Source organism: Vipera berus (assembly GCF_964194415.1).
Source record: "Vipera berus genome assembly, chromosome: 7".
Classification (NCBI taxonomy): Eukaryota; Metazoa; Chordata; class Lepidosauria; order Squamata; family Viperidae; genus Vipera; species Vipera berus.
The window spans coordinates 13,649,504-13,663,537 of record NC_138209.1 but is presented as its reverse complement, the minus strand read 5'-3'; positions in this window follow the sequence as shown (position 1 = coordinate 13,663,537).

Genomic DNA, 14,034 nt, shown 5'->3' with positions numbered 1-14,034 from the left:
TAGAGAAAAATCAATTAGAGAGTCTGTGTTCCTAGTCTGGGTTATGACAACTAATATCTTTTAAACGGGTGGAAAAGATATCAGTGCATTATCATTGGAAAGCAATGAAAACAAAGTCAACCCAAAATTAAAATCTGGATTAAAAAGTTTTTTTAAAAAGTTTTTATTGAATTTTATTAGGTTAGGGAGGGGATATAACCAGGGTAGGGATCAGGGTTTGGGATAGGGTTAGGATCGGGATTGGGGTGGGAACAGGGTTGGGAACAACGTTAGGGTTGCCCCCCAATAACATTTTCAAGCTTTAGCAAACAGACTATTGTTCAGGTACATATGTTCAGTTAACGCTAATTAATCTAACAGTAAATAGCTGTAATATATTTGCTAAAGTCACTCATGCGCTCGTGACCTCTCGGTTAGACTACTGCAACGCTCTCTACATGGGGCTGCCCTTGAGGACCACTCGGAGGCTCCAACTGGTGCAGAATGCAGCCGCGAGAGTCGTGTTGGGGGTCTCCCGATACTCTCATGTTACACCTCTGCTCCGTGAGCTGCATTGGCTTCCAGTTGCCTTCCGGGTGAGATTCAAGGTGCTAGTAATGACCTTTAAAGCCCTACGTGGCATGGGTCCGGAGTACCTTAGGGAGCACCTGCGGCCGGCATCAACTTCCCTCTGCCCAGTGCGCTCCCACAGAGAGGGCCTCCTCAGGGTGCCACCGGTCAGAGAGTGCCGACTGGTGACCCCAGGGGGAGGGCGTTCTCTGTGGGTGCGCCTGATCTGTGGAACCGTTTACCGGTTGAGCTCCGGATGGCTCCCGACCTTCGCTCCTTCCGACGTGATCTAAAGACCTATTTGTTTGAACAAGCCGGCCTGGTCTGATGGGTTTGGGTTTTATCACTGTTTTTATGTAATTTATTTGTTGCATTGGGCATTGGTTTAATCTCTTCTTAATTTTTGTATTTCTGTATTTTAGTATTTATTGCCCTGAGTCCTTTGGGAGAAGGGCGGTATACAAATAAATTTAAATAAATAAATAAATAAATAAATAAATAAATAAATAAATAAATAAATAAATAAACGATAATCATAAACAATATCAGTTAGTCAATGTATATCATTCTCCTTACTAATATAGATTCAAAATCACATATATTCATTTCTCGCTAGTTCGTTTTCCCAACTATTGGTAAAATTTATCCCATGTTTTAAAATAAATTGAATCCTCTTTCTCTTTAATCTCTAAAGTTAATCTGTCCAGTTCAGTTGGCATCCACCATGTCTATACAGTAGCTGTGGTTACAACTTTCCAAAACAAGACAGGCTCAGAAATAAAAAGGTTACATAAAAAAACAAAAAACAAAAAAACAGGAAAATAAAAACCCACCAAGATTATTACTATGAATTTATTTTGATGGCAGGGAAGCAGAATTTAACATAAATGGCTCATGTCATAGACCATCTGATAAAATCCAGAAAGAAATTCTGTTCAGTTGAATTACATGCTTTTATTTCAATCAGGAGGAATAAAATGGGCTATTGTCAGTTGAAAATAGGGAATGCAATCACTTCAGGCTACTAAAATTTATCTGCAGATATTATTCTGTGTATAACAGATGAGGATCTGAAAAAATCAGTGCTATTCAAGTGTAGCTAAGGTAAAGGTAAAGGTTCCCCCGCACATGCGTGCTAGTCGTTTCTGACTCTAGGGGCCGGTGCTCATCTCCGTTTCAAAGCCGAGCCACCGCTTGTCCGAGGACGTCTCTGTGGTCATGTGGCCAGCATGACTAGACGCCAAAGGTGCACAGAATGCTGTTACCTTCCCACCGTAGTGGTCCCTATTTTTCTACTTGCATTTTTACGTGCTTTCGAACTGCTAGGTTGGCAGAAGCTGGGACGAGTAACAGGCGCTCACTCTGTTACGCGGCACTTGGGATTCGACCCGCCAAACTGCCGACCTTCTGATCGACAAGCTCAGTGTCCTAACCCACTGAGCCACCGCGTCCCTTTCAAGTGTAGCTATCAGGCTAAAAAACCAAGAAAGACGTGTGATGATTCTTCCAAGCTGAATTCTTTATTGACCTGTACCTATAGACAGAATCTTGCCAAACTGAAGCACTCTGCTATCTGCATCTATCATATTCTCTGAGAACTATTAGGGAGGGCCTATCTTCGCCCTCTTTCTCTCACACAAAATATCTGAACTGAACTACCTCTGATTCCTCTGGAATGTACCGCGTCCTTTCTGGGAATCCAGCCTATTGCGTTTCATCACAGTAACCAATCAGATGGCGTATGGATTTCTTGGTCTACAACCCTCTATCAATCCAACAATCCAGTCAAATGGAAAGAGCTTGTGGATGTTGGGGTTCAAATAATTTGAGAGAACCTTGTTTTTTTTCCACCTATGTCAGCATTTTCATATACTGCATGGATTTTAAAATAGCAATAGTCTTGTTCATGAAATTAGATCTATCACATCCATATTTTTCCTCAGAACTCTTAGTTTTTCACCTTGACTGATTTCATAATGGAACTTTTGAGTCAAAGCTTTTTCCAGGTGATGTTGAAAATAATTAGCATCACTACTATATTATTGTATCATCATGGAAGTGGTTTCTGAGCATAGCTGTGTGCTGGATGACATCCTCCCAAATTTGTTTGTGCACTACAGTATAACATAATTTTTATGGAAGATAGTTGGGTGATGAAATTCATTCTGGAGTACAGTTGAATTAGCTACCGAGCAAATGGTTTCCTGGAATATCAATATCACAAATGGACTACTTTCCGGGAAGAGAAAAATTTATAAAATATCCAGATAATTGAACACACAAAATGGGACAGGTTTCTAAGGAAAATCCATATGGGAAAAGATATGTTAATATCACAAGGCCACATTGTGTATAAATGACAGCTTCTGATCATATATTAATAGAAGAGCATTATTTATCTCTCTCAAGTAAGATACTTGAAATGTACCACACAGAATATCAAGAATGAACTAACACGCACAATTCTTTTGTTTTCAGTGTTCCAAGTTAAAATAATCTGTTTGTACTATTTGTATAGTATCATGCCTAGGGATTGTAGAAACTTTAGTTTCACATTTTTCCCCCCACTCTTTTTTTTCTAGGGGGGAACAACAAATCAATGAGCGGGGTGTGTGGTTACTGTGATGGGCAGAAAATTGGGAAGAAAAAAAAATATGGAAGGACATCCGGTGTCCTGAACAAGAGATATTACGTGCTGTGAAGTTGTGTCACGGGGTCCACTTGTACTGAAAGCTTAACAGTCTGCTTTGACATATTGTGTCTGCGATATTTTTACCATCATCTTCTGAGGAGCAGACGAGTTATAGACAGACAAGTTATGAAAGCAGATCCTTAGGACTGCAAACATAGTTTACAAGTTGTTAACTACAAAGATAATGGTTTCAGTTACCGACATCCTGGCATATAATTTGATGTTATAGGAAGATTATTGGCTAAGGACATGGATATGTGTTTGGCAGAAGCAAAGCAGAAGCAAATTGTGGATGGCTGCTTATGTGGACAAGGAGATTACGTTGTAGAGTATATATTACAGAGAGGAAGGGAAAGCTTTCAATTCTGAACCAGGCCACAAAAAGAGGTCAGAAATGCCACTTAAGGAAAGTAGTGAAAACGTCTCTCTGTCTCTCATAACTTTTATTTTTCTTGCAGCATACATTAACTCAGGCCAGCTCATCACAATAACTTCACCCAATGCTTTTTGGGTTCCAGAAATTAAAGTTCCCAATGCATTTGGAAGCTGCCCAGTTGAGAAACGCTTCTCTAAAGGAATAAACTACATTTGAGTACTTGATGTAAGTAAAGCTAAAATGGTCAGGAAATTCAAGATTCAGTTTTTATCGGGTCAGCTGCATTCTAAGTAAGCCAGACATGTCAAACACAAGGCCTGGGGGCTGGATCCGGCCCACGAAGTGGTTTCATGTGGCCCGCGAAGCCATCCTGGAAACAGTGAGGGAACGGCCCCCACTGCCTTGGCCCTGGCCCAGAGACCCTCCTTCTGCCAGAGACCCCCAGATCTGTCCCACTCCTGCCCAGGCCCCCATAGGCACCCTTGATGCGAACGATGTAGAGCTGGCCACGCCCACCCAGTAGGCCACGCCCACCCAGGCCATACCCACCCGGCCCCCTGAGGGCAACCGCAATGCTGATGTGGCCCTCAATGAAATTGAGTTTGACACCCCTGAAGTAAGCAAATCTTTACTGGTGCCTTTTACGGATAAAGCATATTCAGGACAGTAGTTACAAAAACAGTATTGCTGCTCTTTAGGCACATGACAAATATTGTAATATAATATGAGCTGGCCTAATTATTATGCTCGTTATAACAGAAGCATAACCATATCCACAGGTTCCGGAGGAACCCATGTGCTTTTGGCAGCCCATAACACTACAATTCCCAATTCTGCTTGCTGTTCTCTATATCCAATATTTTCCGTTTTAATTTTCTAATGTTAATCTGCTCAGGCCCAAAATACTATGCCTTTTTCCCCTGTGCATTTGATAGAGGAACTGCCTCCGATCAGTTGCACAGATTGGTTTAAAACCCTTGGACAGTTCCTTTCAATCTAACCAGTAGAGCTATTCCAATACAGGTAGTCCTCAACTTACAACAGTTTGTTTAGTGACCTTTCAAAGTTACAACAGCACTGAAATGATGGCTGCAATGTCCTGGGGTCATGTGATCGGTTTTTGCGACCTTCTGACAAGCAAAGTCAATGGGGAAGCCAGATTCACTTAACAACTGTGTTACTAATGTAACAACTGTAGTGATTTACTTAACAACCGGGGCAAGAAAAGTCGTAAAATGGGACAAAACTCACTTAACAAATGTCTCACTTAGTAACATAAATTTTGGGCTCAATTGTGGCTGTAAGTCAAGGATGACCTATATTGATTCCTTTATCCTATTGGCTACCTTATGATAATTGTTTTGAGACCTTTCACCTGATACTTTGCTTAAATAATTAACAAATGCTACTTCCCTAGAAGCAGCGGAGAAATGAAGCTGATAATTCTGCTGACTTGAACTGCGTCCTTGGTCGTGGCAAAGGTCCCCCAAAGCATTCTCAAAGTAGCCAGTGCTGAATTAAGGAAGTATATTTTAACTGTGACTGAATCTCATGTAGCCTATTTTAGTCAAGTGACTTTTCATTATTCATGGAAAATGTATATGGCAAGAGTTGCAAGCAATCTGTAGCTCTGCAGGGGTGGTATCTGTAATGGAAAAAAATATCATGAAAAATGATTTCATTCTGAGGACCGTATATCACACAATATAAGACATGTGTTACTTAAGTTAAAACTGGAATCCCAAATCAGAAAGACAGAACTGCTAGTAGAAAATGTTGGACTGAAATTCCAAAGGAGAAAAAAGCACTGTGGAAAGCATTTGTTCCTTCCACTACAAAGAGCAGCAGATTGTGTCTTAACATAAAGCTTTCCTAATGATTTTATCATCACATGTAAAACTGCTCCAGGGCTGTATCACTCTAGACTTCAAGTGGAGAAATTACATGAATAATATAAAAGCTAGCAAAATCGCTTTCTGCACATAGAAAATGGGTTGCAGAGAAAGGGTTGTAGATCAGTTTTCCTTCAGTTGACATTCTCCTTGGATTTCCCTCAATTTAGCATCTTAAGATAACACTGAACACTAGTTCCTCACTTGCAGCCTAAACAGAGTTTTTCCATGGCACTAAGGCCAAATGCATTGGCCAATTACTCTCTAAGATCCCATCAACATTTCTGTCTGTCTGTCTGTCTGTCTGTCTGTCTATCTATCTATCTATCTATCTATCTATCTATCTATCTATCTATCTATCTATCTATCTATCATCTATCTATCTATCTATCATTTATCTATATCTGACTTTATACTACCACCCAACTCAGGCAATGCTAGTTTAGTTGGCTTGCAAGAAAACAGGTATGACAAAGAGCCAATATGGTCTAGTAATGGTTAACGCACCAGATTATAAAGGGGGAGACTGTGAGTTCTAATCCCATTTTAGCCATGAAAGTTGGCTGGGTGACCTTGGGCTAGTCATTCTCTCTCAGCCCAATCCACCTCACAGGGTGACCGTTGTGGAGAAAATAGGAGGAGGAAGGAATATTGATTATTTTTGTCGCTTTGAATCATTTGTAAAAAATAATTAAAGCGGGAAACAAACAAACAAACAAACAAATCTGTCAGCAATCAGCAACAATAAAGATAGGCAGTCTCACTGATATTCATATCGTCTCCCAATAGGAAACTGCTCATCACATCTCCAGTGCTAAAAAATGAATACCTGATAGTCACATCTTGAAGCCTTTTCTAAAGATCAGCAGGCCAGGGCTGGATAAACATCGGCAAATGAGGGTTCAAGATTGGACAAAGCTAGTTAAGAACATCTGAAAATGACCAGATATGGATTGTGTTCCATTATGCCCCCAAATTGTCATCTCTTACACCAAGGTTCAAAGGGATCAATATTCCTCCTGTCCTTTTTTCCTAAAGTCAAACTTTTTTTCCATAGAGTGTCACAGCAAATACCAAAGCCTGCTTGATTCTGATCTTTGTAGGTATAGACTCATCACAGCATTTGAATATCTTTTCCAAGGCCTTTATAGCTGCTGTACTGGGGGCTAGTCCGAAATGTATTTTTTCGTTGGTTGTTCACTGAGTTTCATTAAATGGGGAGTGAAATTCTCATTGAGGCATAGTAATAAATCTATATCTGAACAGTTTCACTTGAGACCACAGGATGAACTAATGCAAATAGACAGTTCTTCGTAGCACACAGAGGGGGAAAAAAATCCTGAAGATTCAAAAGTCCTCAGGGAACACTATCTTTTTTTATTGACCTACAAGTTTTCCCCCTAAGGAAAAAGTGGGTGGAGGGGGATGTAATTTTATGAAGCATTCAGTTATGTTGTCTTTGCAGTGATCTGACCCAGACATGCATTTATCATTTCAGAACTAATGAGTCTTGAAGGTTCAAAATATATTCAATTGATTTGAAACTAATCCAAGGTCTATGATGTAGGGCTGGGGTGTCAAACTGCCAGCCCACGGGCCGGACGCATCATCCGGAAGCCACGCCCACCCCATTGCCAGCAATGGCGAAAAGGCTCCGATACATTGCGGGACGTCACATGATGTCGTGAGTTTGACATGCCTGATATAGGGGGAAAAAACCTGCATACTGAACCAACATACTAAACCAAAACTAATGACATTATGGCTGAGAATTAGCTTCCATGTTTATATATTTAAATTTATACTCCAACCTTTTCTTCAACAAATACTCAAAAGAGCTAATCCAAGTTGGCTTCACTTGCAGTGAAATTGGGTATCTACTGTATAATCTTAACAGATATATCCGGTTTTATCTTTTCAGAGTTAGTACAGGGAGTCCTTGACTTACCACCACAAATGTGCCCAAAATTTATGTTGCTAAGTGAGACATTTGTTAAGTGAGTTTTGCCCCATTTTTACAACATTTCTGGTTGTTAAGTGAATCACCGCAGTTGTTAACTTAATTACCTGGTTGTTAAGTGAATCTGGCTCCCTCATTGACTTCGTTTGACAGAAGATCACAAAAGTTGGTCACAAGACCCTGGGATAGAGCAGCCATCATAAATATATGAATTTAGACCATGTGACCAAATATATGAATTTAGACCATGTGACCATGAGGATGCTTGCTGCAACTGTTGTAAGTGTGAAAAACAGCCATAAGTCACTTTTTCCAGTGCTGTTGAAACTTTGAACGTTCCCTAAATGAACTGTTGCAAGTTGAGGACTACCTGGATGTATTTTGCATTCATAAATATAACTCTCGGCAGTCAACAACAAGTATGACTAGTTTTCCAGCAATTGTAGAACAGGAGATGTATATCATATTCCTAATGTTTTTTTCAGCCATTTAACGGAAATGCATACCAAGGGTCCTTTTGGAATTTATATGGGAATGGAAACATGTTGCGCATAGAAAAGTCTGAATAGCTAGCATAAAAATAAACCTGTGATTTCACTGGAACATCCTAGCTGACACTTGCCCACAAGGTAAACATGGCATCTAAAACTTTCAGCGGAAGTTATGGCTGCAAAGATTTTCAGAAACTGTTTTTAATAGACTTCACAAGAATTGCAAGAATCAACAAAAAGAACATCCCACTGAATTACGTGAGCAACTGTTTCCTTAATGAATGTGAAACCAGGATCCGACAAAAAGATTTTTATATAGGTTTTTTATTATATTATATTACAAAGTATTAGACTATACTAATGGAAACCCATGGGGTTCATATTTACTCCCAGATAAATATGGATAGGATTGCTTCAACTATAATATGCTTAAAATACAAATTATAAAATAAATATGCTTATCTTGCAAAAAATATTTAATATCATCTGGATCATTTCTATTCAGTTCCACAAAAAGAAAACTTTAAGAAGTCCACGGGGTAACTTTGATAATCTGCTGTAAATCCAAACAAGGAAGACTCCTGTATCACTTTAAAATGTTGCAGTAAATGTTTTTGTGGATAAATACTAATGCATAATTAAAGGGAGAAATAGCAGTTTATCTTAGGTATAGTTCAATTTTATGTAGAATAGACCACAGAAAGAAGAACTATAGTCTAGATGCCAGTCTGGTATATAGCCTTAAAAGTACCATCTATCTCTTAATTATCACTCTGTTCTTTTTTTTACGATGTAAAAAATCATATTTTTTAATTACGATTTTTTTTGAACACTGAAATGAATAATGCTTGTTTTCCTTTTATTGTTTATTAGGTTAGGTTATATCCTGCTTGTTGTGGCTGGAAAGTACCATTCATACATTCTTTTTGTATCTCCATATGTTTGCTGTTGTGACAAATAATTAATCTTTTCAATCCTTATGTTAGGAGCCAGTTCATAACTATAATATTTTGTTTGATGTCCTTAGTCATCCTGGAATAATAAAATTACTAAGGCGAGAGCTCAGAATCACCTTGGCTTAATCTAGAGTTCAGGTGGAGAGAAATAGTTGCTTTTCTGTGCTTTGCTGGGACATGCACCCCCCTCCCCAAAATAGCAGGTGGGGTCAGCGATTAATTAAAATTAAATATGATTCATATAATTATTCTAAATATGTTTAGTTATTTTTCTATTCCATCACATTAAAATTTACAGTTTGGTAACAGGTTAAAAAATCTCTGGGACCAAAACCTAGGCCTCAGTTTTAAAGATTGAGCATTATTTTAAAAAGCAGCAGCATGATGGTGTCACTGAATGGTAAAGGGGCTATTTAGGCCAGGGGTCCCCAACCCCTGGTCTGTGGACCGGCAGCGGTCTGCAACATGCCAGAAACAGGGCTGCACAAACAAGTGAAACCCCATTCACAGGATGGAGGCAGCATAAGAAACCATGCCTTCTTGGATGCGCGGAAAAACCTCTCCCCACAGAAATGGTCCCTGGTGCCCAAAAGGTTGGAGGCTGCTGATTTAGGCCATTCTGCTAACCTTATGTTCATTGCTGTGATCCAAGTTAAAGTTTCCATGATTGATAACTGTCCAGTTTTTACTTGACCACATCCAATGAAGGAGAGCTTTCCACTTCTCTGGATAATTTGTTTCTCTGTTCTTACTGTTAAGTTTTCCTGTCCCCTGCTCCAGCTTTCAGTTTCATTTTGCCTTCCCAAAACTTAAAAGCCATTACCTTGTCTTTGCATCCTGGAATGATGAAGAACAGAATTTGATGTTCTCCAGTGTGCTGCCATTCAGATATCTGAAGAGTGCTATTATATTACTGTCTTCTCTCAAAGCTAAGCATCCCTACTTCAGTTGTGCGATTTGTTGTCTAGTTAAAATGAAATCACAAGCCAAAACTTCCAAGAGAAAACAATGGTAATTTATTTGTACTCCTTTACAAAGGGGGTGCTCCTTATGCATGCAAAGCACACAGTGGACACACCCCAAATCTACAATATTCATTCTTTATATCCTCCATTGCTGTTACAAATTTACCTCCCACCTCTTCTTCATTGGCTTAGTAATCATCCTGTAATCATGTCGTCACAACCTATCCAAAGCTTCTAAAGTGAATACATTATCTCCGCCCCGATTACATCTCCCACTACTCTAAATTTTATCACCCCCTTCTCTTATTTACAAATTAACTTTTATAGTTGTTAATTCCTAGGGGTTGTCTCTAAAATTGCTGTCACATCAGTAAGTTCTGGTTAGGACCGGTTTTCAGCGTAGCAGAGACCTTCCTAGATACAATTCTCAAGCTTCAAGCTAGGCTCATGAGATTAAAATATATACAGTGTATTTGCTTCACAGGCTAGCATGTCTTCTATGGCTTATGTAAAAACAGTAAGCACTTTTCCCCACACCTTCAATCTCTGGGGCAGGTGTTGAAAGAAAAATCAGGTACAGTTCCAAGCCAGGAATAAAAAAATGGAGGTTGACTGCTTAGGAAAGAAGGTTCTTGTTTATTGGTGATGAACAGCATGCAGTTCTAGGACAGCTGACCAAATGGACTTGAGGTTAGGTTGGTTTTTATACATTCTTTGGGGCTGTGTATTTGAAATGCCTGTTGTGAAATGTACTTTGACCTGTGCTTGAGTGTGCCCTTTTGGTATTCTAATTATTGTTGCCTGACTCCCATTATGGTTTGGTCTCCGTGTCCTGTCCTTGGAGTTGGGTGGGGAATGTAGATTTTAGGAGTCTTTGTTTTTCTAATCCCATCAGCTCCAGCCTGTACTATCTCCATCTTGGTTCTGCTACAGATCTTCTATAAGTGTGACTAAATCCAAACCCAGACTAGAACAGGTATAGATAGTGCTGCTGATATTTTTATTTAAAATTTAAAAATAGTAGGATATGTGAGGATGGCTCCCTTCCTTCCTTCCTTCCTTCCTTCCTTCCTTCCTTCCTTCCTTCCTTCCTTCCTTCCTTCCTTCCTTCCTTCCTTCCTTCCTTCCTTCCTTCCTTCCTCTAAAAGTCTGATAGGGTTTGGATTATTAATAATTATGGGAAGAAGACTATTCTATATGGTAGGTGCCAAGACAGAGAAGGCATACCTAGAAATCAATACTGCATATGCAGTGGTGGGATTCAGCCAATTCGCACCACTTCAGCAGAACTGGTGCCAAGGCCCAGAATGGACTTCTGGAAGTGGCATCCAGACAGAGAACCAGTTGTTCACATATTTGAATCCCACCACTGTGCATACAATAAGAGATTAACAGTTAACAAATTGAAGGTCTAAGGGGTTTTAGTTTCTTACAGTGCAACATTCTCCTTTCACTCTTTACCCATAATTTGTGTTATATACTGAAAACTTACAGATAGATCTCTTCGATATTTTCCCCACTTTAAAATGCCTGATTCTTTTAGGTAGTCGATCAACACACCATTCGGAGATTATGAGTCTTGGAAGTCTGCAAAGATCTGAGGATACCACATTAAAATTAGGCTGCACATCTGTTTGAGTTGATTTGATTTTGTGGGCCAGCCCCAAGCTTTGTTGATTAAAAAAAATCCATGGCTTTTAATTTCTGCCTGGAATGCTATAGATAGTAGAGACACATTATGAGCCCTCAAAGACTCTAATGCTGTACATGCATGGGAAGAAGCCAACAAAGCAACAATGAAGCACTATATTATGTCATCCTTAATTCTGTTTGCATTGTTCTTGTTTTTACTGAAACGATTTACAGTCACAGTGAAGCTCAAAGTAAAAAAAAACAAGGAGAGACATGTTGAATAAATAAAAGTATGCTAACCATATAATTGCATTCTAGACATGCAGGGTTTTTAATTACCATTGTTGTTACGGAAAATCCTATCTTTGAGGTATAAGTGGGCAAGTGAGATTAGGTTATATTTGTGACCAAATGCACACAGACATAAACACAAGAACCACAGTTTGTAATCTACAAGTATCTAAGTTCACTGCATACAATTGCTAATCTTGAACAGACATGAGACAATACTTCTATTGAGTTCCACCAAGCCCTCATCCACACGTAGTTTCCTGCTTGTTTACTCAAATCTTTATGTCCCACTTGGTTGTTGTTTTTTTCCATTAACAGTTGATAAGTAAGAAAAAAGTCTGGATTGTGGGCGTGGCAATATCTGGAGAGAGCAAAATGGAAGAGAAAGAGCTGGAGAAGTAGCAAAATACAAAGACCTGCAAATAGAAATAGAATAACTGTGGCAAAAAAGAAGCAAAGGTAGTAGGAATAGTAATAGATGCCTTGGGTGCAATCCTAAAACAAATGGAGCACCACTTGAATACCATCGGCATTGACAAACTCACCATCAGTCAATTGCAAAAGGCAGCTTTATTTGGAACAGCTTACATCCCGTGGTGATATCTTTAATACTATTAAACATCAACATCTGCCTATCCCAGGTCCTTGGGAAGGACAAAAATGCTGAATCCAGTCTAAAGATTTGGCTGATAGTGCGACAAACAAAAAAAAAAATAAAAGTACTGTAATAAATAATTCAAAAAAGTAGTAAAAAATGAGCAGCTTAAAAGGTTGTGGGATGCCTGCATACAAACTGATAGTCTTGGCTTATCATTTATCAGATTTAACTGTGGTTGAAAAGAAGAAAGTGTGAATAATTGATGTGGCAATACCAGGGAATGGTAGAATACAAGACAAAGAATTGGAGAATATCACAATATTTAGTGTGATTAAGCATTAAGATCTGAAAACCAAAGTTAAAAGATGACATGAACCAGCAGTGGTGGCTCCAGTGGTTATTGGCACACTGGATGCCATGCTCAACATCTTGGACTATAGTTGTCAGCCAATAGCACCTAAACAAGTTATTTCAGATTGTTGTGTATATAATGATAACACAATAATAATAGATGTGGAGAGAATGAGTTGAAAAGTCAAGTTAAGACTCAGAAAGATAGGGAAGATTTAGGAAGGATGAGGAAAACTTGATCTAAAGAAGCAACTAGTGGACCATGACTTAAATATTAGCCAGTAGTGTGCTGCAGCTGCCAAAAAAGCCAAACAAACGTAGGCTGTATTAACAGAGGGATAGAATCAAGATCATATGAAGTGTTAGTACCACTTTATAATGCTTTGGTAAGACCACACTTGGAATACTGCATCAAGTTTTGGTTGACACAATATAAAAAAAGATGTTGAGATTCTAGAAAAGAGTGCAGAGAAGAACAATACACATGATTAGGGGAGTGGAGGCTAAAACATGAAGAACAGTTGCTGGAATTGGGTAAGCTTGTTTAATGAAAAGAAGCACCAGGGGTGACATGATAGCAGTCTTTCAATATCTAAGGCAGAGTTCCCCAACCTTTCCAGCTTTGTGGATTTGGGGGGGAGGGGATGGTTCCCTATGAGTGTCTGGTAAGCGTGCGCAATAACACAGCTCCATTTGCACAAGCAGCGGGCACATGCACCTGCTGCTCACACAAATGGAACATGCATGCATGCACTCGCCCTCTGCTTGCACAAGTGGGGATTCATGCATTTCTGCTGCCCAGGTGCAAACAGCTCACGGCCCACTAGCAACTCATGGCGCAGAGACTGGGGACCCTTGATCTCAGGGTCTGCCATAAAGAAGGGAGTCAAGCTATTCTCCAAAGCACCTGAAGGTGGGACAAGAAATGGATGGAAACGAATCAAGGAGAGAACCAACCTAGAACTAAGGAGAAATTTCCTGAGAATTAGAACAATTAATCAGTGGAATGAAGGGTGCTCCAACACTGGAGGTTTTCAAGAAGACATTGGACAACCATTTGTCTGACGTGGTATAGGGTTTTCTGCTTGAGTAGCAGGTTGGACTAGAAGACCTCCCAGGTCCCTTCCAATTCTGTTATTCTGTTTCAAGAACAATCAAGCAATGCCTGATAATGAGCCATAAGACTGAAATGATTTCGGATAAATTGACAGAGAAAGAAAAAGAGGAAAATGTATCTCTAAATTCAAGAAGTCAGTTGGGACAGAGGTCAGAATGTATTTT